Below are 26,040 nucleotides of genomic sequence, written 5' to 3'. Positions count from 1 at the left end.
CCCTTCCTTGACCCTTTCCTTTCTACCCCCACCCCCTCCCTCTCCTCCCCACACCCTCAATACCCGGCAGAAACTATTTTGCCCTTATCTCTAATTTTGTTGTAGAGAGAGTATAAGCAATAATAGGAAGGACCAAGTGTTTTTGCTAGTTGAAATAAGGACAGCTATACAGGGAGTTGACTCACATTGATTTCCTGTGCATGTGTGTTACCTTCTAGGTTAATTCTTCTTGACCTAACCTTTTCTCTAGATCCTGGTCCCCTTCTACTATTGGCCTCAGTTGCTTTAAAGTATCTGCTTTAGTTTCTCTGCATTGAGGGCAACAAATGCTAGCTAGTTTTTTAGGTGTCTTACCTATCCTCACACCTCCCTTATGTGCTCTCGCTTTATCATGTGCTCATAGTCCAATCCCCTTGTTGTGTTTACCCTTGATCTAATGTCTGCATATGAGGGAGAACATACATTTATGGTCTTTTGGACCATGCTAACCTCACTCAGAATGATGTTATCCAATTCCATCCATTTACCAGCAAATGATAACATTTCATTCTTCAAGGCTGCATAAGATTACATTGTGTATAAATACCACATTTTATAATCCATTCATCACTAGTGGGGCATCTTGGCTGTTTCCATAACTTGGCTATTGTGAATAGTGCTGCAATAAACATGGGTGTTCAGGTGCCTCTGGAGTAATCTGTGTCACATTCTTTTGGGTATATCCCCAAGAGTGGTATTGCTGGATCAAATGGTAGATCAATGTTTAGCTTTTAAAGTAGCCTCCAAATTTTTTCCTAGAGTGGTTGTACTAGTTTGGATTCTCACCAGCAGTGTAAGAGAGTCCCTTTTCCCCGCATCCTCGCCAACTCCTGTTGCTAGTGGTGTTGCTAATGATGGCTATTCTAACGGGTGAGGTGGAATCTTAATGTGGTTTTAATTTGCATTTCCTTTATTGCTAGAGATGGTGAGCATTTTTTCACGTGTTTTTTGGCCATTTGAATTTCTTCTTTTGAAAAATTTCTGTTTAGTTCACTTGCCCATTTCTTTATTGGTTCACTAATTTTGGGAGAATTTAGTTTTTTAAGTTCCCTATATATCCTGGTTATCAGTCCTTTGTCTGATGTGTAGCTGGCAAATATTTTCTCCCACTCTGTGGGTGGTCTCTTCAGTTTAGAGACCATTTCTTTTGTTGAGCAGAAGCTTTTTAGTTTTATGAACTCCCATTTATCTATGCTATCTCTTTGTTGATGTGCTGCTGGGGTTCCATTCAGAATATTCTTACATATACCCTATTAATTCCAGAGTATTTCCTACTCTTTCCTGTACCAACTTTAGAGTTTGGGGTCTGATGTTAAGATCCTTGATCCATTTTGAGTTAATATTGGTATAGGGTGATATACTTGGTTCTAGTTTCAGTTTTTTGCAGACTGCTAACCAGTTTTCCCAGCAGTTTTTGTTGAAAAGGCTGTCTTTTCTCCATCGTATATTTTTAGTGCCTTTGTTAAAGACAAGTTGGTTATAGTTGTGTGGCTTCATATTTGGATCCTCTATTCTGTTCCACTGGTCTTCATGTCTGTTTTTTTGCCAGTACCATGCTGTTTTTATTGTTATTGCTTTGTAATATAGTTTGAAGTCGGGTATTGTGATACCTCCAGCATTGTTCTTTTGACTGAGTGTTGCCTTGCCTATTTGTGGCCTCTTGTGTTTCCATATAAATTTAACGATACATCTTTCAATCTCTTTAATGAATGTCACTGGAATTTTGATGGGAATTGCATTAAACATGTAGATTACTTTTGGGAGCATAGACATTTTTACTATGTTTATTCTACCAATTCATGAGCATGGGAGATCTCTCCATTTTCTATAGTCTTCATCAATCTCTTTCTTCAGAAGTTTTTAGTTTTCTTTGTAGAGGTCATTCACATTCTTAGTTTACACATAGGTATTTGATTTTTTTGAGGCTATTGTAAATGGAATTGTTTTCATATATTCTTTCTCAGTTTGTTCATTATTAGTGTATAGAAATGCTAATGATTTTCTATGTTGATTTTATATCCTGCTACCTTGCTATAGCTATTGATGATGTCTAGAAGCTTCTGAGTAGAGTTTTTTGGGTCTTTAAGGTGTAGGATCATGTCATCTGCAAATAGGGATATTTTGACAGTTTCTTTACCTATTTGTATTCCTTTTATTCCTTCTTCTTGCCTAATTGCTCTGGCTAGGAATTCCAGTACTATGTTGAATAGGAGTGGAGATAGTGGGCATCCTTGTCTATCCTGATTTTAGAGGTAATGGTTTCAGTTTTTCCTTGTTAAGTATAATGCTGGCTGTAGGTTTGTCATATATAGCTTTTATAATGTTGAAGTACTTTCCTTCTATTCCTAGTTTTCTTAGAGTTTTTATCATGAAATGGTGTTGGATCTTATCAAGGCTTTTTCTCCATCTATTGAGATGATCAAGTGGTTTTTGTCTTTGTTTCTGTTAATGTGATTTATTACGTTCATTGATTTTTGTATGTTGAACCACCCCTGCATCCCTGGGATGAAGACTACTTGGTCGTGGTGAATGAGCTTTTTGATGTGTTGTTGAATTTGGTTTGCCATTATTTTGTTGAGGATTGTTGCATCAATGTTTATTAAGGAGATTGGCCTATAGTTCTCCTTTTTGGACGTGTCTTTGCCTGATTTTGGGATAAGTGTAATACTGGCTTCTTAAAAAGTGTTGGGCAGTTTTTCTTCCCTTTCTTTTTCATGGAACTGTTTAAGGAGGGTTGGTGTCAGTTCTTCTTTAAAGGTCTGATAGAATTCAGCAGAGAATCCATCAGGTCCTGGACTTTTCTTTTTGGGGAGACTCTTGATTGCTGCTTCAATTTCATTTTGTGTTATAGATCTATTCAGTTTATTAATATCCTCTTGGTTCAGTTTTGGATGATCATATGTATCTAGAAATCTGTCCATTTCTTTATGATTTTTGAATTTATTTGAATATAGGTCTTGAAGTAGTCTCTGATGATTTCTTGGACATCGTTGGTGTTTGTTGTTATCTCCCCTTTTGCATTCCTGATTCTACTAATTTGGGTTTTTTCTCTCCTCACTTTAGTCAGGTTTGCCAGGGGCCTGTGGATCTTGTTTATTTTTTCAAAGAATAAATTTTTGTTTCATTAATTCTCTGTATGATTTTTTTTTTCAGTTTCTATTTCAATGATTTCAGCTCTTATTTTTATTATTTCTCTCCTTCTATTTGTTTTGGGATTTGCTTTTTCTTCTTTTTCTAGGAGTTTGAGATGCATCATTAGGCCATTGATTTGGGACCTTTCAGTCTTGTTAGTATATACACTCATGGTTATAAACTTTCCTCTCAGGACTGCCTTTGCTGTATCCCATAGGTTCCGGTAGATTGTGTTTTCATTTTCATTGACTTCCAGGAACTTTTAAATTTCCTCTTTTATTTCATCGATGACCCATTGTTCATTAAGCAATGAGTAATTCAGTTTCCACCTGTTTACATGTTTTTTGTCTTTACTTTTGTTGTTGAGTTCTAGTTTTATTGCATTGTGATCAGATAGAATGCATGGTATTATTTCTGTTTTCTTATATTTGCTGAGGCTTGCTTTGTGCCCTAGGATATCTATTTTAGAGAAGGGTCCATGGGCTGCTGAGAAGAATGTATATTGTGTAGAGGTTGGATGAAATGTTCTGTAGACATCTACTAGGTTCATTTGATCTATTGTATATTTTAGATCTAGGATTTCTTTATTGATTTTTTGTTTTGATGACCTATCTATTGATGATAATGGGGTGTTAGAGTCTCCCACAACCACTGTGTTGGAGTTAATACATGCTTTTAGGTCCTTTAGGGTATGTTTGATGAAATTGGGTGCATTGACATTGTATGTATATAGGTTAATAACTGTTATTTCCTTTTGGTCTCTTTCCTTTTTTATTAGTATGGAATGTCCTTCTTTATCTCGTTTGATCAATGTAGGTTTGCAGTGTACTTTGTCAGAGGTAAGTATTGATACTCCTGCCTGTTTTCGGGGGCTATTGGCTTGGTAGATCTTCTTCCAGTCTTTCATCTTAAGCCTATGCTTATTTCTGTCAGTGAGATTGGTCTCCTGTAAGCAACAAATTGTTGGATCTTCCTTTTTAATCCATTTTGTCAAACAGTGCCTTTTGATGAGGGAATTAAATCCATTAACATTAAGTGTTAGTACTGATAGGTATGTGGTGATTCTCGTCATTTATTTAGTTGTCTTAGTAGTTTGAAGGTTTGACTGTGTGTACCTAAGTGAGGTTATCCTGTACTTTTTTGCTTTTACTTTTCCTGTAGTTTGGTGCTGCCTGCCCTTTCATGGTTATATTGGGTTTCACTTTCTGTGTGCATAATCCCTTGAAGAATTTTTTGTAGTGGTGGCTTTGTGGTCACATATTGTTTTAGTTTTTGCTATTCATGGAAGACTTTTATTGCTTCATCTATTTTGAATGGCAGTTTTGCTTGGTAGAGTATCCTAGGGTTGAAGTGTTTTCATTCAGTACATGGAAGATCTCATCCCAAGCTCTTCTGGCTTTTAATGTTTCTGTTGTGAAGTCTGCTGTGATTTTGATGGTTTTACCTTTGTATGTTATTTGTTTTTTTCTCTCTTACGCCTTCAATATTCTTTCTCTAGTTTCTGAACTTGTTGTTTTAATGATGATATGCCGTGGAGTAGTTCTATTTTGATCTGGTCTATTTGGTGTTCTGGAGTCCTCTTGCATCTGTATGGGAATAGATTTCTCTACATTTGGGAAATTTTCTGTTATTATTTTGTTGAATATATTATGCATTCCCTTTGCTTGCACCTCTTCTCCTTCTTCAATGTCCATGATTCTCAGGTTTGGTCTTTTGATGGAGTTGGTGAGTTCTTGCATTTTCTTTTCACAGGTCTTGAGTTGTTTAACTAATAGTTCTTTGGTTTTTCCTTTAATTACCATTTCATTTTCAAGTTCTGAGATTCTGTCTTCTGTTTGTTCTATTCTACTGTATTTGCCTTCCATTTTGTTTTACAATTCTATTTCGTTCTTTTTTTCTGAGGTTTTCCATATCCTGAGTGGCTTCCACTTTAATGTTATCTATTTTTGTCCTGAGTTCATTTATCTCTTTATTAATTGAGTTCTCTGTTTCACTTTGGTGTTTATACAGTGCTTCTATGGTTTCTTTTATTTCTTCTTTTGCTTTTTTAAATTCTCTATTTTTGTTGTCTTGGAATTTCTTGAGTGTCTCCTGTACATTTTGGCTGACCATATCCAGCAACATCTCTATAAAATTCTCATTGAGTATCTGTAGTATGTCTTCTTTTAAATTATTCTTGTGGGCTTCATTGGGTCCTTTGGCACAGTTTATCTTCATTTTGTTGGAGTCCTGATTTGAGTATCTGTTTTCTTCATTTCTCTCTGGTTCCTGTACTAATTTTTTGCTGTGGGGAATCTGGTTTCCCTGTTTTTCTGTCTTCCCATCATTACTCCTGGTGTTGTTATTGTCCCTGTACTGTGTGCAATTAAGTATTTTCTAGCTTGTAATAATAGCAATGGTGATATTTAGAATGGAAGAGTGAGAGAAGATGGAAAGCAAAGATGTTAAAGAAAAAGGGAAAAACAAATAAACAAACAAGTAGAAAAAACACAAGAAACAAACAACAAACAAAAGTTTCAAAGATAAACAGGGAGAGATAGTGTACTAGTCAACAGTAAGCTGAGCAGGCATTAGAGAGACAGAGAGAGGATTGAAAATAAAAAATAGAAATATAAAAAATAAAAAAATAATAATAAAATAAATAAATAAATAAATAAAAATCTCCAAGTTCAAATGCAATAAAATTTCATTCTTAATAATTTTGGTGTTAGTTCCTCAGCCTCCAATCCTGGACATAGTGTCACAGATGTAGTTCTGTTGTTTTCTCATCAAAGGGGAAAAAACTAAAAAAAACAAAGAAAACAAAACAACCCAAAACAAAAAAAAAAACCCAGAAATTGTCCCAAGTTCACATGCAATACAGTTTAATATGTTTTTCAGCATGCAGGTGTAGTTCAGTTGTTGTCTCATCAAATGTAGGGAGAAAAAAATAGAGTCTGGAGACAACTCTGTGAATGGCTATCTAAGGCTGTGACTCACCTGCCCACTGCTGTCAGCCTGCTGTTGCTGGAGGCTTTATTTATACAGATCTCAGGAGTGAGGTGAACACTCACCTAGCCCCACAGGCTTTGTTTACTCAGAGTTCTCCTGTGCACGAGCTGCTGCTACAAGCTTTCCCCTTTCCAAGCACACTGGGAGAGTTGACACTGCACCAGCTTTCTCAGGCCTGCATGTTTATTTACAATTCACATGGGAAGTGGGCCTTCTCTCCTCTCCTGTGGAGTTTTCCTCCCACTGCCACTTTTACCAGCTTTCTTGCTCCTGGTTGCTGGGCATGTGTCACCACTCCTGCCTTCTCCAGCTGGCTTGTTGCAAGGGATTTCCCCTCCCTCTCTCTATGCTGTATGTCTTTTTTGTCCTTAGCTCATAAAGATTTTAAATTCTTCTTCTCAATTCAACCATTATAAAAATGGACAGAAATACTATTTACACCCAATTTCCCACAGCCTTCTCTACATATGTAGCTGGTTCACTGCTGTAAAGTATTCTTTTTCATTTAGTAAGGTTGTAAATGCAAGTCAAGAGAGTGGCCTGCACATGTAATACATTGCATAAATACTCTTTTATTCAACTTTTCCTGAAATACAGTAGCATCACTGCCCTTGATAAGTAGGAGATAATGGTGAAAATGGAGTTAATTTTTGCTTTTGTAGACCTTTATAGATTTATTTTGGGGTATTGCAAGGTAAGGGGAAGCATGTATATCTAGTTTAATTAATTTTAAAAAGTAAAAGTGTGGATAAATGAATATGCAATAAGATACATATAATTGACTAGTGAGTTAAATGAAAATGAAAAGATTTATATGCACTGATGTAGAAAGAAAACTAATATATTAATTGAAAAAACAATTGTAAATTGTATGTGAGGTATTATGCAATATAAATAACTGATAAAAATATATTTACAAATCCATGTGCAATGTACATAACTTTTAAAGAACAATAGAAACGTAATGAGCCTACTAATGACTTAGTAAACAATACCAGCAGCATGGAAGTGTCCTCTCCCTTCCTCCCAGTCCCTTACCTTATGGCACAAAGAATACTCCACAAAACATTCTCCATTTTGAATTTCAGTTTGTTTTCCTTAATATTTTTCTCTTATATTTTGGCCTAAATGGAAAACAAAATGCTTACTTTTAATGGGTCTTATATTTCATAACAAATGCTATATTATTCACTCATGACTGGCTTATTTTCAATTAATATCATATCTTGAATTATTCTATTCTGATATGTTTATTTCCAGTTCTCTCAGTTTTGCTACTTTAATATTCTGTTTACATGTATGAATTTTCTCTACTTTTGTTAATTCATTCTTATGCAATTGTGAAAAATAATGTTATAAATAGTCTTAGACATGATTCTTAGTGATTATGTATAAAAGCAAAAAGTAGAATTTCCAGGTTTAGAATTGTACATGTATGCAAATTTGTAAAATAAAGAGACTGTATATCTCTCCAAGAAATATATTTGATGTTGTTGTTGGGCCTTTTAGTAAGCATTTATTATTAATTCTTAAAATTCTGGCCTCTCTTTTACTTAACAGACCTTATTGTGACTTCAGTTTGCATCTGTTCATCTTTTGAACAGTTACTCTATCCAGTTGTTTTAGTTATCTGTATCTGATTTGATCTTTATGTCACCTGTGAAATAGCCATTTGTTATTTTTTTATATTTCAAATATATAATGCTTGGCTAATTTTTCAATTTTTTTATATGGTATATTGTCCTTTTGGTAATAGATACTCAAATATAGCACAACATATTTACTTATTTTTAAATCCATGTTGAATATTTGGGGATTATTTATCCTAAATTAATAACAATAGTAACATGAACTTTGAAACTTTAAATTTTGCTTTCCTCACTGTGAAGTGAGAGACAGAATGTTATATACATTAGCAATATTTAAAAATTTTCCTTCTAATTAAATTGGGATTGGTTTGTGTAGTGTAATGGGTTGAATTTTGGCATTTTAATTTTTTTCATCAGGATTACCACTTTTCTCATCCTCACTTAAAAATCATCTTTGTATTCTACTATTGTGAGGTTCTACTCATATATTGATATTGTAGATTCCCTATTAATGTAACTTTGTAATAACTCATATTATTTAGAAGGGAAATTTTTTCTATCAGTTTCTCTTCTACAAATAACAGAAATCAACTTAGATTTTTCATAGAATTTTATAAAAGGAATATGTAATTACATATGTGTTCTTATTATTTATATAAACAGATTTGAGAATAGAAATCTTTGGACTATTAAATATCCCTATTGAAGATTTATTCATTTGTTTCTATCTATAAGTTTTAATATAATTAAAGTTTTGTAATATTCCTCATATCTATTTTGTTTTTATACTTAATTATAGGTGTTTTATATATTTATTAATGATATTTAAAATTTTCATTTTATAAAATTTGGGTATAAAATATAAAAAAGATATTTGATTTTAAGTAATTATTTCAGCAAAGGAAATGATCTTGTAAATTCTAAACTTTTAAAAACATTCTTTTCAATTTTCTATAAGGGTAATATGAATTTTATATCAGTTTTCAAAATTTTTTTAAAATTTTATTTGATTGGGAATTCTACCATGATGAATAGAAGTGGTGATGTAGCAGTGAGGAGGGCTAGAGAAAAAGCAAGTAAGCAAGTCTCTGTTCTGATAATGTAGCAGGGAAGAGGGAATGACACAGCAGGGAGAAAAAAACCTAAGGAATTTGAATGTGATGAAGGTCACATAGCACTGGGGCCAAAATAGCCAATAGAGCTAAATACAACCATACATGGATTAAATGTTACTTCTTGTTTCTGTAACTTCCTTGCTAGGGCATATAAGATATGACTCTTTTGTTCTTGGTGCTCAGCCTTTGGACATGAGTCCACTACCATGTGCTAGCATAATAAAATGTTGCTTTCTGCTGAACTGCCTCAGTTTCCCTTTCTCTATTCTTCAGTGTCCTACAACATTTCTAGGGACTCTCCTGGGATTTGGAGATGGTGTTTTTTCACCTCCCTTATCACAGGGGTGCCTTCCACAGACCACTGGAGGAGGGACTCCTGCTCTTGGCAAGTCAGGGTGAGGGCCTTGAATGTACAACAGAAACAAGAGGAACAGAAATCAGTGAGGGGAGCACTGCCCATCAGACTGATAAGAACCTGGATTCAAATATTGAGCATGCCCCTAAGTAGCAGAAGGGTGTCTTGATCACCTCCCAGAGTCACTCAGGTAGCTTTGTGCAAAAGCAAAACCATGACTCCTAGGTGCTGGGAGTGGGACAAAAAATTGTATGCCTGTGTGTGAGTGTATGTGAATAAGATGTAGTTTGGCTGTGAAGCAAGTGTGGAATCTTGATCTGTGGGTCGATGGCAAATGAATATGGTCTAGGGTTAGCCCTAACAGGGCCTCTGGTCTGGGGTTTATGTGGACTCACTATGGCTAAGAGGTGCCTAAAGTTCCTGCGAAGAACACAACTGGAGAGAGATGAAGTTAGTTATGTATTGCTTTATTCTGTGTGTTGGAGAGGAGGATCCCTTACCTCTCTTCAAAACCTCTACCCTTTCATGTCTGTCTTGACATCTGGTAATGGGTGGAAATCAGAGAGTAAAAACACTGCCTTGGAGTGTATGAGTAAACACTTTAAAAAGAGATTTAATAGAGACTGTGGAGTTAAGTGTATTGTGGCACCCAGAAGGGTCACTAGACAAAATTGTAGTTAATGAAGTCTATAGGATAATTGTAGGGAAACCTAGGCTCCCAGATCAGTTTCCCTATATTGACTGATGGCTGGATGCTGTCTTCAGCTGACCCACATGGCTAAAGTCCTGTCTAGACGAGACCTGTAGGATTATGGTAGCTAGGGTGGGCACAACTTCCATGCGTAAAGAGAAAGCAAAGGATCCTATACTGGCTGAGGAACCCAAGGAAATGCCATCATCTTATGTGCCACTTTATCCACCTCTTCCATCAGCACACAGTTCTGCACCCTCACCTCTGACATCAGATGGGGAAGCTTGAGGGACACTCACACCTTTAAAATCTGGCCTAGGAGCCTCTTCGGCTTCAAGTCCTCTGACCTCCGCAAGTCTTTTGGACCCCATGCCCACTCTGAGTCCCCCAGTTGTCACCCTGCATCTCCATTTAATCAGGGGCATCCAACCAATCTCTGAGGACCCTACTCAGACTCCTACTGCCATATATATGCTCCTGAGCAAGGTCCAAGGCCCAATGCATTATGACCAGAAAGGTCAAATACAAGAAGGAGGGTAGAAATTCATCTACTGGACCTTTACCACTACAGACTTCTTAACCTCAGTCTCTGATTGATTTAATACAGTCTATCATCCACACTCATAAACCCACCTGGACAGACTGTTGACAGCTTCTTCTGATTCTTTTCAATACTGAAAAGAGATAATGAATAATGTCAGTGGCTTTACAATTGTTAGAAGATCGTGCCTCTGAGGGCATTCTAAATGCCCAAGCATATGCTTAAGCTCAGTTCCTTGAAAAAGACTCCTATTAGGATCCTAATGATGATCTGGGATACCAGCAGCTTTAACGATACCAGAATGCACTATTACAGGGCATGAAGAAAGGAGGGAAAAAGGTCATGAACATGAGTAAAACAGTACAGGTCTTCCAAGGGCCAGATGAGAGGCCTAGCCAATTTTAGGAGCATTTATGTGAGACCTTCTGGTTGTACACCCCCTTTGAACCAGAAGCCACTGAAAACCAGTGGATGATTAGTGCCACTTTTGTTGGCTGATCCAGGGGGACATAAGGTGAAAGTTGTACAAACTGGAGATATTTGCTGGAATGAACACCAGCCAGCTTCTGGAAGTGACCACAAGGGTCTTTGTCAATTGAGATCATGAGGCAAGATAGGAAACTGACAGAAAGATGAAAAGGAAAGTGAACTTCCTTGCAGCAGCCCTTGTTGAACAGCCAGGTGGGCTTTAGTGGGTTTATCTAAGCAGAGGCAGAGGCAATCACTGATGGCAACCAATACCCCTAGGATGCCACTTCCATAGGGAGGATCTAAGGTGAAATCAATGTGCCTATGGTCATCAGGAAGGGCATTGGAAGAATGAATGTCCCCAGTGGGACAGGTACTCTCAGAAGGCCCCCCCATACCAGAGGCAGAGGCCAAATTGTCGAGGAAAAGTATTAGCCCACCTGTAGGAAGGCTGGCCCCTGGGAGGAAAATGTTATTGGAATGGCTGCCCTGGAAGGTTATGAGGAGGAATAGAATAGACCAGGCTCCAATCTATTAGGGCCCCAGGAGCCTGTGGTCTGAATAAGGATAGGGGGCCATTCTGTTGACCTCATGGTGGACACAGGCACAGAACACTCAGTTGTGACCCAACCAATGGGTCCCATTTCACAAAAGCATACAACTATTATTGATGCTACAGGAGACAGGCCTGCCACCTCTTCCTAGTATCTAGACTATGCAATCTTGGGAGTCATGAAGTAAGGAATGAATTCCTTTATCTCCCTGATTGCTGCATGGAACTGAAGGACAGGGACTTATTATACAAAGTGAGGGCACAGATAACTTTTGATTCAGATGGTATGGCAGCCTTAAAGTTGAGAAGACCTGAGGCAGATTATAATCCTCACAGCCACACAAGAAGAAGAATGGCAGCTCTCTGCCCCTGAGGGAAGGCATCCAGAGATCCCTAAGTTTCTCTTCAAGATTCCAGGCTGAAGACAAACCCCCAGGTCTGGACCAAAACCTGCTCCTCGTAATGGTGGAACTAAAGCCAGGAACCACCCCCATCAGCCAAAAAGAGCATGTCATTCCCCACAGGGAATAGTCTCCTTTCTTCAAGGATGAGTTCCTTCTGTATTTTCCTTTTGTTAAACTTAGCTTTCTGCTTGGGGATCCCCAAATCTCTAAATCAGGATGATGCTCTTTGACCCTAGGTGGGTCCAAGTATCAAAGCAGGGAATAATGAAGCAGGAAAGAGGGCCAGAAAAAAAAAAGCAAGCAAGTCTGGGTTCTGCTAATGTAGAAGGAAAGAGGGAATGACATAGCAGGGAGATAAAACTTAAAGAATCTAAACCTGAAGAAGGTCACGTAGCCTGGGACCAAAATAGCCAATAGAGCTAAATACAACCATATGTGGGTTAAACCTTGCTTCTTGCTTCTGTAGTCTGCTTGCTAGGGTATATAAGGTAAGATCCTTTTGTTTTTGGTGCTCAGCCTTTGGACATGAGTCCAGTGACTGTGTGCTGGCACAATAAAATGTTGCTTCCTACATGAGTCCAGTGACTGTGTGCTGGCACAATAAAATGTTGCTTCCTACTGAACTATCTAAGTGTCTCTTTTCCTGTTCTTGAGTATCCTGGATCAGTGAGTTTCATATTTCTTAATTGTTTCCTGTGTTTATTTATTCTACATTTTTCTCTCAAGTTCCTTCAACTTCTACTTCTCTAATTCTTTTCATGATGAGTAGACTGAATTTTATTAAGTATCTTTATTATCAGTTAAGAAAGTCATACATACAAAATTTTAATTAAATTTTAAGTTCTATTTTCCTTTCTAATCCTTTATTTTTGAGAAAGGTCATTCTTCTTTCAACTTTGTTGTGATTTATTTCAAAGTATTTATCTGAAATCTTATATTTCTTAGGATAAATCTGTTCTCAATGTGTATTTTTCTACCTTTAATCTTCTATTTATTTTATAATTATATGCAATAGTTGCACATATTTATGGAGTTTAGTGTAATGTTTCCATGCTGTATATTGTGTGCATTGATCACATACAATCACCCTTTTTCTATCTCCTGTCCTTCTGTACTCTTCCTCATTCCTGGTAATCACTATTATATTTTCAGATGGATCTTTTTGTTTCAAATATAAAAGAACATATAATACTTGTCTTGGTCTGGCTTATTTCACTTAACATCCTTCAGTTCTATCAATTTTGCTTCAAGTGACCGGATTTCATTTTTTTTATGGTTGATTAGTAACCTTTTGGGTAAAAACACCGTGTTTTTTGTATCCCTTCATCTGTCAATTAGCGACTATGCTGATTCTTTATCTTAGCAACTGTGGATTTTTACCTCTTTTTATCCTAAAGTTCTCCTCAACTGGCTATATTCTCTCTATTGTTTCCCTCTACAGAACTTTTGTTTAGAATTGTGTAGATTTTATTTTTAAATTTATGCCTTTTATAAATTCCCATTTCTTCTGAAGCCTGCTATCTTGAAGTTATGTGGATAGATTTTTCCAACAGTTCCCTGTTCCTTCATGGGCACTGTTAAATGTTATCCTTAAATACTGAAAGCCTTAGAGATTCTGGATTATATTTCAGTGCATTATTCAGTTATCTTATTTTCCTGGGTGGGCTGAGTTGTTTGCATCTTGGAAACTGTCTACATGTCCTCTATCTTTCTTAGAAGCAATGAGCAATTTGAAGTCACCCTTTCTGATGGTAGAGTGGATGTCAGTATTCCATTTTTTTCTCTCTTTCAATGGTGGAGCCTGGGGTCCAGGAGCATCTGAGAAGCAGTAGACAGCAAGCTGGAAGGAGCTCCTGCTCTGACTGGGGCACAGGTGGAGGTGCGAGCTGGGCAAAGGAGCCCTGCACTCTCTCTAGAGAGTGGATTCCTGGAACCTGCTGCTGGTCAGTGGGGTGGGGCAGGTCAGGGCAGCTTTGGTCCTGGGGCCCAGGGGGAAGAAGAGGGAACTCCTAGAGCAGAAGGAGCAGTAGAAGAGTCCTGGAGCAACATTTGGAGGTGCTGAAACTGGTGGAGAGCAGGATGGATGTGAAGTTCCAAAATGAAGTCAACAGCTTGACCTGTTTACATGGGGCAAATAAACATAACCATGGGGAGGAGGTCTCTTACCTGTTAAAATCAGGAGCTGACGAATAGATTCTTACCACAAAAGGAGAAATGCAGTATAATTAACATCAAGGAGAGAAATCAAGAAGCTTATGGGAGTGAAAGAAGTTGATGAAGACTTTGACAATCTCCCCCAGCTGAAGAAGGAGTCAGAACTGTCCTTTGTGTCCACCTATTTGGCCAACCCAGCCTTCCCTTTTCTCTACAACCCTGAAGGAGAGAATTTAGCCCAGCTGCACAATGGAGGCCTCTCCCTACTCCCAGGATCACCCCCTGCAGATGGATCATTTCCGTTGCTCCCCCCTGGGGAGAGCCCTCTGCTAGGGTCCTTTCTCAGGAACTACATCTCTTTGGCACTGGTTCAGAATGGTGATGTGTCTGCCATCTCTGCTATAGAACACCAGAAAGCACAAAACCAGGTCTTGTTTGTCAACCACTGGCAAATTAAAGCTGCTCCCTGTTTTTTTCTCTCCAGGCAGAGCCACCAGAGCCACCAGTATCTCTGGAGCCTCAAAACAGCACATATGCAAGATCAGCACCAGCATTTCAGCCATTTTTCTTTACTGGAGCATTTCCATTTAATATGCAAGAGCTAGTACTCAAGATGAGAATTTAGAATCCATCTCTTCAGGAAAATTATTTCATTGAAATTGGACTGGACTGACAGGGTCACCTACCAAGAACCATTTGGAGGGAGTTGCTGTGAGCTAGGCGTTAATCTCAATAAAGTGGAGAAGGTCAGAAAATTACCCCATAAGAAAGGACAAAGATGTTGCTCAACTCCAAGATTCCACAGGCTAGAATTAGTTCTAATAATAAGGGAAAATAATTTTCTATTCAGAAATGCTGCATCTGCACTAACTGAAAGACCTTGCTGCAACAGGAGAGATTCAAAACTGATGTATTAACGCAGCAGGGACTTTATTACGGAATATAGCAACAGTGTTTGTCAACTCTGGGCCAAGGACAAGCTTTGATCCAAAAGCCTTGAAAGTCCATGAGAACTGCTGGTGCCACTGTGTAGTGTACTAACATCTTCCTATGGAGCCAGGAAGCGCCAGGCCCCCAGCAGTGGGGCCACTCTTCCAAGCCTCTTGGTGCACAATAATCCTATGTCTGCTGAGAATGCAGAAGCCAAAGGTGTTATATCCAGTGTTTTATGTGCAGGATGTAAGAGAGCTGTTGAAGCAGAAACAGAGAGAGAGACAGAGAGACAGAGAGAGACAGAGAGAGAGAGACAGAGATAGAGAGATAGAGATAGAGAGAGAGAGAGAGAGAGAGAGAGAGAGAGAGAGAGAGAGAGAAAGAAGAGTCTCTTTGTGGCCACTCCTGTTGACAGTGCACTTAATGGGCTGGGCTGGTATTCTTGGTGTTGCAAGCTCAAGACTGTCCTGAAATTGCAAACTGACTAGAAAGGAAGACTGGGGAAATCACAGGCACTAGACAAAGGGCTGTGAGGTTTCAGATAACATATTTATAAATGTTACTCAAGTTAAAAGTATTTAAGCATACAGTTACCTTATTGCAAATAGGCTTTTAACCAAAAGATCTTCCTCTCCCCCACTTTCCTTTATGAACACTGATACTGCAGCCACTAGAGGGCTCTCTGATGCTTTGTTAAAGAGCTACTGTGTATTTACTGAGGGGACTGCTATCACTGATGCACCATTAGAGAACATGTTAATAATAGTGTAACTACTTTGTGGAAGTTGGGGAAAGAGGGAAAGGAAAAGAGAATGATAGGGAATCAGTAATATTGAACAGCATAACATTTGTTAAGGTAGAGAATATAAGGATGTATACTAACAACTGTTGAAAAGGGGGGTGGTGGTGGGAGGTGAAGGGTAAGGGAGAGTAATGGAAGGGGTTGAATGGAATAACATAAAGTATACCCACAGTGGGGAATACATTGAGAAACTCCTTTGAAAATAACTTAAATATTAATAATGAAAAACAGGACTGTAAAATAGGTACAATGTGTGTGGGGGGGTACTAGTTGGTGGAGGAGGGAGAATGAAGGAGAATAAGGTGATGGACTTTATACTAATATGAAACAGAAAAAAAAGTTTATCCAAGGTCAAGTCATTAAATCTTCACATTTTTCAGCAGGGTCTAATATGTTTATATTTGGGAAGACCCTTGCTGCTGTTTGATTGTGTTTCAGAACCTGACTGTCACCAGACTCCTGTCTGTGCTCACAAGTTACTTCTGCTCCTCTCGTCCCCCCAGATAACTAAATTTCCACTCATGTCCAGAAACTTAAAATATATAAGCATCCTATCTCCTGATTAAAACTGTGTTTTTACTTTATTTTAAAAAATGTATTTATGAGGTTCAGTGTGACATTTCAGTACAGGTATACAATGTGTAGTGGCATGATCAGGTTAACTGGCATAACTGTCAACTCAGACATGTAGCATTTCTTTTTATATTTCTTTGGTTTGGGAACAGTCAAAATCCTCTGCACTAGCTATTTAAAAATATGCAGTTAAATGTTGTCAACCATGTTATTTTCCTCTGCTATAAAACATTAAAAGGTATTCGTCCAACTACACCTTATATACCTGTTATCTACCTTCTCTCCATTCCCTATCTCACCCTTCTCACACTGTTCTGTTTTCTACAGTGAATTCAACTTTTCAGTGTCCTCATAGAAGTGACAATATGCAGTATTTGTTTTTCTGCACCTGATTTATTTTAATCTAATGCCTTCCAATTCCATCCATGTCACAGAAAATGACATAATTTTATTCTTTATGGCTGAACAACATTCCATTGTATATATATATATATATGTATATATATATTGTATATATATACATATATATTGTATATATACATATATATATTGTATATATATATATTGTATATATATATGTGTATATATATATATATATGTCACATTTTCTTTATCCAGCCATCTGTTGATGGATGCTCAGGTTGTTTTCATATCTTAGCTATTGTGAATAGTGCTCAAATATACATGGGACTACAGTGTCTCTTCAACATATCAATTTCAATTTCTTTGGATATATACTCACTAATAGGATTGCTGGCTCATGTGGTAGAACTGTTTATAGTTAATTCAGGAACATCATACTGTTCTTCATAATAGCTGTGTTATTTTTATCCCTACTAATAGTGTGCAAATGCTCTGAACTTCTCCAAATCCTCAATTGCATTTATTTTTTCTTTTTCTTGATAATAACTGCAATGATATTATTAATATTCACAATGAGATAATCTCATTGTGGGGTTGATATGCATTTTAATCAGTGATATTAGGCATACTTTCATGCTCTTCAGCCATTTTTATATTCTCTTTTTGGAAATGCATCTTCAGAACACTTGTCCATTTTTAAATAGAATTTCTTTTGGTTGTTATCATGTTGTTTGAATTCCTTATATACTCGGGAAATGACTCCTTTGTTGGATGAAGAGCTTGCAAATACTTTTTCTTATTCTGGGGATGGTTTCTTCACTCTATTGATGTTTGCCTTCTCTGTTCAGAAGCTTTGAGACAGGGTCTTTCTATGTTGCCCTATGTTATGTAGCCCATGATGGCCTTAAACTTGGGATCCTCTTACATCAGCCCTCCAGTGTGTTGGTATCACAAGTGGGTTACACCATGCCCAGCTTCAGAAGCTTTTTAGTTTTATGTAATACCATTTGTCAGTTTCTTATTTTGTCACCATGTTTTTTGGGTCATGTTCCAAAAGTCTTGTCCAGACCAATGGCCCAAATCACGTGCCCTATATTTGTTCCAGGTATTTTCATAATTTCAGGTCTGATAATTGAGTCTTTGATCCATTTTTAGTTGATTTTTGAAACTGCTGGGAGATACAAATATTTTTTTCTGCTGAATGTGAAGGTTCCAGCACTATTTATTGAGGAGTATTTTCATTTGCTGTGTTTGTCAAAAATTAGTTGTAATATGTGGATTTATTTTGGAATTCTCTATTCTGTACTACTGGGTTGTGAATCTGTTTTTATGCCAGTATCATGCTGTTTTGGTTATTATAGGTTTGTAGTATATTTTGAAGTAAGATAGTATAATGCATACTGATTTATTCTTTGTGCTCAGGTTTGCTTTTACTATTTCTTTTTAGGTGTTATGTAAATTATAGAAGTGTTTTTACATTTCTTTGATTTATGTCAGTGTTATCTTGAAAGAAATTACTTTAAATCTATAGATTGCTGTGAGTTTGAGTTTCTTTTGTATTTTCAGGATTGTATATCCTAACACCTTATTGTAACTTGATTTTGTATCCTGCAACGTTACTGAACTTAGAGCTTTTTCTCTATGAAATAAAATACATGTGATCTTCAATGAGAGATAATTTGCCCTTGTCCTTTCCTACTTGGATGCCCTATGTTTCCTTTTCTTGCTTTATGGCTTTGACTAACAAATTCTGACACTATATTTTGTAAGACTGTTGAAAGCAAATGTCCCTGTCTTGCTCCTGAGTTAGCGGAAACTCCAGCTTTTCTCCATTCCATATGAATTAGTGTGGATTTGTCATAGTACCCTTTCTTATATTACGGTTCATTCTTTCTAAACCAATTTTTATCATGAATGAATATTGATCTTTATTGACTACTTTTCTGGAATTTATTGTGATAATCCTGGGAGTAATCCTTCATTATTTTGATGTAATGTATTATGATTATTTATTTACATATGTTAAGCCAGCTGGAAACACCAAGATAAATTAAATTCTACTTGACCAAGTTGTGTAATTTTTTTAATGTGCTTTTGGATTCAATGCTCTAGCATTTTGTTAATTTTTTTTGCATTATGTTCATTAGGGATAATGGTCCGCAGTTTTCTTTCCTTTTTTTTTTAAATTTGATGGTACTAGGGTTGGAGGCTAAACCTCCAAACCTTTTATGCTGTACTTATATTTTTGATAAGAGTTTCAGACTTTTACCTGGGTCAGTCTTCAGACTGTGATCCTCTTATCTATGGCTCCTATGTAGTTGTCTCATAGACACATGTCCATAACTGACTTATTGATTAAGACCGGGGTCTTGCGAACTTTTTGCTTGTGCTGGCTTCAAACTGTGATCTTCTAAATCCTCACCTCCAGCATAGTTTGGAATATAGGCATAAGGAATTGTGCCTGGTGTGTAATTTTCTTTTCTTCTTGTGTCTTTGTCTCATTTTGGTAGCAAGGTAATGCTGGACTCATAAAATATATTTCAAGGATTCCCACCATTTGTATCCTTTGAAGAGAATTGGGACTAGCCCTAAAGGTTTGGTAAAATTAACAAAGAAGTCATCTGATCCTGGGCTTTTCATTTTTAGGGAAGTCAGTCATTTAAAGAAATCAGTGTATGTTAATTATACAGAGAAGTTTTATTGTGGTATTTCCATACATGCATATAATATGCTTTGATCAAATTCATCCTTTCATCCTCTCTATTAGTCCTTCTTGTTCTTCTTTCCTTTAAGCAATTTCTAACTGGTTTCATTACTCTATTTTCATACATACATGTAAAATGCTTTTATTACATTCATCTCTCCATTTCTCCCCATCACCCTCAATTTTTACTGTCCTCTTCCATCTGCTCTCCCTTCCCCACAACAATCCCTATTTTACCTTAATGTCATTCCTTTTTTTAAGATGTAGATTCCACATATGAGGGAGAACATGTGTTTTTTTTTCTCTCGTTCTTGCATATTTCACCTAATAAGATGATCTCCAACACTGTTATTTGTTATTTATTTGCACAGTTTTTCTGTGTTCTCATGCTTCACTTTAGCAAGTATATGTGTCCAGAAATTTACCCATTTTTTTCTAGGTTTTTCAATTAGGGAAGATACAATGTTTTACAAGTGTCTGTCTCGTATTGCCCCTTGTATAATTTCTAATTTCATTTATTAGGGTAGTATTTCTTTTTACAATTAGTCTTGCTAAATTTCTGTCAATTTTGTTTATCTTTTCAAAAAACAAACTCTTCAATTATTTTTTAAAAAATTATCTCTATTTCATATACTTTTGCTGTGACCTTGGTTATTTCTTTCCTTCTACTAATTTGGTTTGATTTCTTCTTGCTTTTCTAGCTCCTTGCTGTTTATTCAATATCTTTCTATTTCTGTATGTAGGCACTTGTTGCAGTGAATTTCTGTCTTAGTGCTGCTTTTTCTGCGGTATATTGTACTTTCACACTCATTATTTCTCCCTGCTTAAAATTTTAAATGACTGTCCCACAAGTATTCACTGCCAGGACTTAAAATACATGGCCCTGAATCCTCAACATGTTCTACTCTCATTCATTGACTACACACCACAGGCACTGGTCTTACTTCCTTTAAGTACAATCACTTCAAGGCTTTTGTACAAGTGTTTTTTTTTTTTTTTTCTTATTTCATATTGGAATGGAGTAAGCATCTTTCTTAAGTTAGATTGCAGCTCAAACTTTAAAGGAAACTTCACTTATTATAATATATAAAGCCAAAAGCCCTGCCATACCTAATTATTTTATGACATTACCACATTGTCTTCATTACAGTGACAATGACAGGTTGATTGTACTTCTTGTGTATTCATGGGGCTAACATAGACCTGGTCATCTAAAGTATTCACTCCCTATTTCTTTTTTTTTTTTTTTTATAAAGAAGAAAAATTTATTTTTCACAGCTCAGGTAACTGAGAAGGTTGACTAGTCACATCTATTTTGAGCCTTCTTACTGCATCATAAAATGATGGAGGGTATCACATGGTGAGGAAGCACACATGCAAGATAGAATAATTGGACTGAGCCCATACTTTTATTAGGAGTCCACTCCCATGTTAGTGGCCTTAATCCATTCATAAAAGTGTCACCTTTATGACCTCATCAACTCTTTTTTTTTAATTTTATTATTCATATGTGCATATAAGGCTTGGGTCATTTCTCCCCCCGCCCCCACCGCCTTCCTTACCACCCATTCCGCCCCCTCCCTCTGCTCCCCACCCCCTCAATAACCATCAGAAACTATTTTGCCCTTATCTCTAATTTTGTTGTAGAAAGAGTATAAGCAATAATAGGAAGGAACAAGGGTTTTTGTTGGTTGAGATAAGGATACCTATACAGGGCATTGACTCACATTGATTTCCTGTGCGTGGGTGTTACCTTCTAGGTTAATTCTTTTTGATCTAACCTTTTCTCTAGTTCTTGGTCCCCTTTTCCTATTGGCCTCAGTTGCTTTTAAGGTATCTGCTTTAGTTTCTCTGCGTTAAGGGCAACAAATGCTAGCTAATTTTTTAGGTGTCTTACCTATCCTCACCCCTCCTTTGTGTGCTCTCACTTTTATCATGTGCTCAAAGTCCAATCCCATTGTTGTGTTTGCCCTTGATCTAATGTCCACATATGAGGGAGAACATACGATTTTTGGTCTTTTGGGCCAGGCTAACCTCACTCAGAATGATGTTCTCCAATTCCATCCATTTACGAGCAAATGATAACATTTCATTCTTCTTCATGGCTGCATAAAATTCCATTGTGTATAGATACCACATTTTCTTAATCCATTCATCAGTGGTGGGGCATCTTGGCTGTTTCCATAACTTGGCTATTGTGAATAGTGCCGCAATAAACATGGGTGTGCAGGTGCCTCTGAAGTAACCTGTGTCACAGTCTTTTGGGTATATCCCCAAGAGTGGTATTGCTGTATCAAATGGTAGATCATGACTTGCTTTTTAAGTAGCCTCCAAATTTTTTTTCCAGAGTGGTTGTACTAGTTTTCATTCCCATTAACAGTGTAAGAGGGTTCCTTTTTCCCCGCATCCTCGCCAACACCTATTGTTGGTGGTGTTGCTGATGATGGCCATTCTAACAGGGGTGAGGTGGAATCTTAGCGTGGTTTTAATTTGCATTTCCTTTATTGCTAGAGATGGTGAGCATTTTTTCATGTGTTTTCTGGCCATTTGAATTTCTTCTTTTGAGCAAGTTCTGTTTAGTTCACTTGCTCATTTCTTTATTGGTTCATTAGTTTTGGGAGAATTTAGTTTTTTAAGTTCCCTATATATTCTGGTTAGCAGTCCTTTGTCTGATGTATAGTTGGCAAATATTTTCTCCCACTCTGTGGGTGTTCTCTTCAGTTCTTTTGATGAACAGAAGCTTTTTAGTTTTATGAGGTCCCATTTATCTATGCTATCTCTTAGTTGCCGTGCTGCTGGAGTTTCATTGAGAAAGTTCTTACCTATACCTACTAATTCCAGAGTATTTCCTATTCTTTCCTGTATCAACTTTAGAGTTTGTGGTCTGATATTAAGATCCTTGATCCATTTTGAGTTAATCTTGGTATAGGGTGATATACATGGATCTAGTTTCAGTTTTTTGCAGACTGCTAACCAGTTTTCCCAGAAGTTTTTGTTGAAGAGGCTGCTATTTCTCCATTGTATATTTTTAGCTCCTTTGTCAAAGACAAGTTGGTTATAGTTTTGTGGCTTCATATCTGGGTCCTCTATTCTGTTCCACTGGTCTTCATGTCTGTTTTTGTGCCAGTACTATGTTGTTTTTATTGCTACTGCTTTGTAATATAGTTTGAAGTCAGGTATTATGACACCTCCTGCATTGTTCTTTTGACTGAGTATTGCCTTGGCTATTCGTGGCTTCCTGTGTTTCCATATAAATTTCACGGTAGATTTTTCGATCTCTTTAATGAATGTCATTGGAATTTTGATGGGAATTGCATTAAACATGTAGATTACTTTAGGGTCACTCCCTATTTCTTGAAGAATAAATGAGGAAATGATTAAATGAATACATGTCTTGCTAAAAAGATACATTGAATCAGAAACTGGGACAAGAAAACACTAAGAACGGTGAACATATTTCTAGTTGTTTTCTTCCAGTTCTCCATCCCTGTCCTTCTATTTATGTTCTGCAACCTCCCTTCAATCATGCACCATCACTCTGGAAACGTCAGTGGGCCTGCAACTTTTGCCTCTCCAAATTGGTTGCTAGTAGTGGGATTTTTCATAATTCCCTATTTTTATTTCCTTCAATTTCACATTGCTTTTGGGAAAAGTAGAAATATATGTAAATAAGAAGTATCTTCTTCAAATTATACCATCGTATATTCCTTGAAATAAGTAGCTTGCAGTTGGTGTTACCCCATATTTTAAGCTATAAAAGGGTTTTCTCTTTACTATTTGGCTTATTTGTGCTTAAATGATTGGATGGAGGGATGTATGAGTCTATATAAAGAGACATCAAGACACAGCCATCTAACTATAATTATGGGAAATGCTAAATCTTTGTTCTGGATTGTCTGCAAAGTCTGAAAGTGCTACGTTTCTTAAAAGTACTTAACTAAGCATTTCCAATACAATTTTGTACCTTTGGAAGATATAAGGTGTATTTTAAAATGGGTATCCTTCTCTTTTATTGCATCCCTGAATAAATGTGTTAAAAATTAGAAGGTCTATTGTTACTATTTTACTCATCTATGTCCGAATTGTTTCTATTATTGAATTAAATAATTCAACTTACATTATGCAATTATGCTTAATTATTAAATAAATCTAGAAGTAATGGGGGAAATTGCTACTTTGGACTTCAATTGGAACCTGAAGAGGAATTCACTGAAGAGGGAATTAGAATATTCAGAGATTGAATAAGCCATACTACCAACTCAGTATCAACAAAGGAAAGGAGGGTGATGCTAAACATATAATAAAGCAGATTCCAGAAAGTCGGCACTGGTTAATGAATATGCATGATTTTGTGCATAACTCATGGATCTGAAATGCTGAAACAGAATTTGTTCACAAAGAATCTAACTTCATTGCCATTGAAAAGAGTAAATCAGAGTCCTCTATGACAATAATGTAATTCAATTATCAAAATCTAGACCCAAGCTGAGAGCAGGTGCATTGCCTAGAGAGACAGACAAAGGCAGTGAGTTCAAGGCTAACCTGGCCAGGACAGCAAGACCCTGTCTCTAAAATCAAACATACAAAGAAACAAACTAGGAATTGCTCCAATAAAATACATTCCTTTTTATTATTGTCACAAGAATGTAGCTGGTGGAGAACCTCAAGTGGCAAGAGAGAGTGCCTTGCAAGCATGGGACCCAGAATTTAAACCCTAGTGTGGCCAATAAAAAAACCAAAAACAAAAAACAACAAAAAAATCCAGCAACAACAACAACAAAAAATTAAGAATGGATTAACAACCATTCTCAAATTAGGGTTAATTTTGGGTGGGGTTGGGAGTTATCCAGTGGTAGAATGCTTGCTAATATAAGCAAACCTCTGTGTTCAATTAACAGCAACACTAAATGTAAGACATTCTTCAAAATGTGTAAAAAAACCCACAAGTCAGATAAATACTTGGCACTTGTGAAAATATATGACAACTAGTTTCTTGATGCAGTTTCTCTCGGTATATATAAATAAAACCAATATGGTGACATTTTTGAGATATTTCTAAATGCCTTCATGTTTTTGCAGTGCTAGAACTTGAACTCAGGGCCTTGCACTTGCTTAGCAGGTGTTCTACCACTCAAGTCATGTCCCCAGCCTGAGACCTTTCTTTCACTGTGTTTTAGATCTCTGAGTACCTGCATAGAAATTCTCTAAAACTCATCTAACCCATACATAGAGTGTTGACAACTTATGAAAATCATTTATGTATAAAAATAATGTGAAGTTTTTCCTAATATCTGTTCCCCAAAGGAAAATACTATAGGATTTTCAGAAATAGCTTTTGAAACACACTGTTGCAATTTCCACAGGAGCATCTAACACATCTTCCTCAATATACTTTCAGCATCAAATATAAGAGCATAGAGAGATCCCAAAATATTACAACTCAGTTTTAAATGATCCCAGGTACTTGGGGAGGTAAGACAGCATTAATAGATTCTTGAAAAAGAAAAGATAATTTTACAAGTATTGTATTCTCAAGTAGCTAGGATTATAGGCATTAGCCACCAGTTCCTGGCCAAATTTTACTTTCAATGAGAATGATTTATAAGATGGGAAGTTTATTGCATAAATTGTGCCAGTAAAAAATCCTTGAGTTATTCATCAACTTGAAGATACAATTATCTAAATATTTGAGTAATCAGGATTAATGGAGAAACAGAGAGTTTGGATGGACTTGAAAAATCTAATGCAATCTCAGAGTGAATTTTGAGCAGCTAGCACCCAAAGTATTCCATACTTTTCAGATCACGTTTGAAAAAGGTTGGTTGTAGGAATTACCTAGGCAAATGAATACCTTAGAAGAGGAAAAAGTATGGAACATTCAGAACTCATAAAGTTTGAGAATGGGAACATCTGATATTTACTTGAAAATATTTAGTAAGCATAATTATCTTTAAAAATTGAAAAATTGGAAGGGATAAAATAGTTGCACTAAATCAGAGAAGCAATAAGGGGAGATTTCCACATAACAGCATTATAGATCAGGCAGTTGAAAAATGTAACTGACTGTCTTATAAGATAATAAACTCTACCTTAAGACTTTAAGCAGCATCTGAAGTTTCACAGTAAGACGTACTTGAAATGATTTTGCTGAAAAGCACTGACCCCTTACTTAGGCCTATGAATTAACAAAAACAGGAGAAAAGCTCAGCATCTTTGTCTTTACTTTGTACCTGTTGTTCTTTGCTCTGAGCCGTTCTGTCCTGCAGTTACCTTGGAATCAAGGAAGGATAGGAATGATCAACAGCATCTTTATGACAAGGAACTGAAACAATCCCTACCCAGCAGTAGGACCCTTACAGGACAGACACCCCCCAAATCAAGACAATTAACTCTAATGATGAGATTGTACCCTGGAGAAGAAGTAATCATGTCTTGGGAACCATATTACTCCCCCCAAGTGATGACCATAATAATAACTTTTCTGGAATCTTCAAGGAATAAGGACTGAGAGAATGACTAACCAGGCCTCAGGTGTGATTGGGACTATTTAACTGTGCAAACCATTAAGAGTAGAGCTCATGACTGTACCCCAAAGATGGTTAACGATGGGCTGTTTACTTTGCCTCTTCCCAT

General features: G+C 36.7%; 1 pseudogene; it reads left to right on the top strand.

The window, feature by feature from the left end:
- Window positions 1–9,548: 9,548 nt before the first annotated feature.
- On the top strand, window positions 9,549–14,949 carry LOC109677657 (ankyrin repeat domain-containing protein 40 pseudogene; annotated as a pseudogene).
- Window positions 14,950–26,040: the final 11,091 nt, after the last annotated feature.

The sequence above is a fragment of the Castor canadensis genome, chromosome 1 (assembly GCF_047511655.1).
Source record: "Castor canadensis chromosome 1, mCasCan1.hap1v2, whole genome shotgun sequence".
Taxonomy (NCBI): domain Eukaryota; kingdom Metazoa; phylum Chordata; class Mammalia; order Rodentia; family Castoridae; genus Castor; species Castor canadensis.
This window is presented reverse-complemented; position numbering and strand designations above follow the sequence as displayed.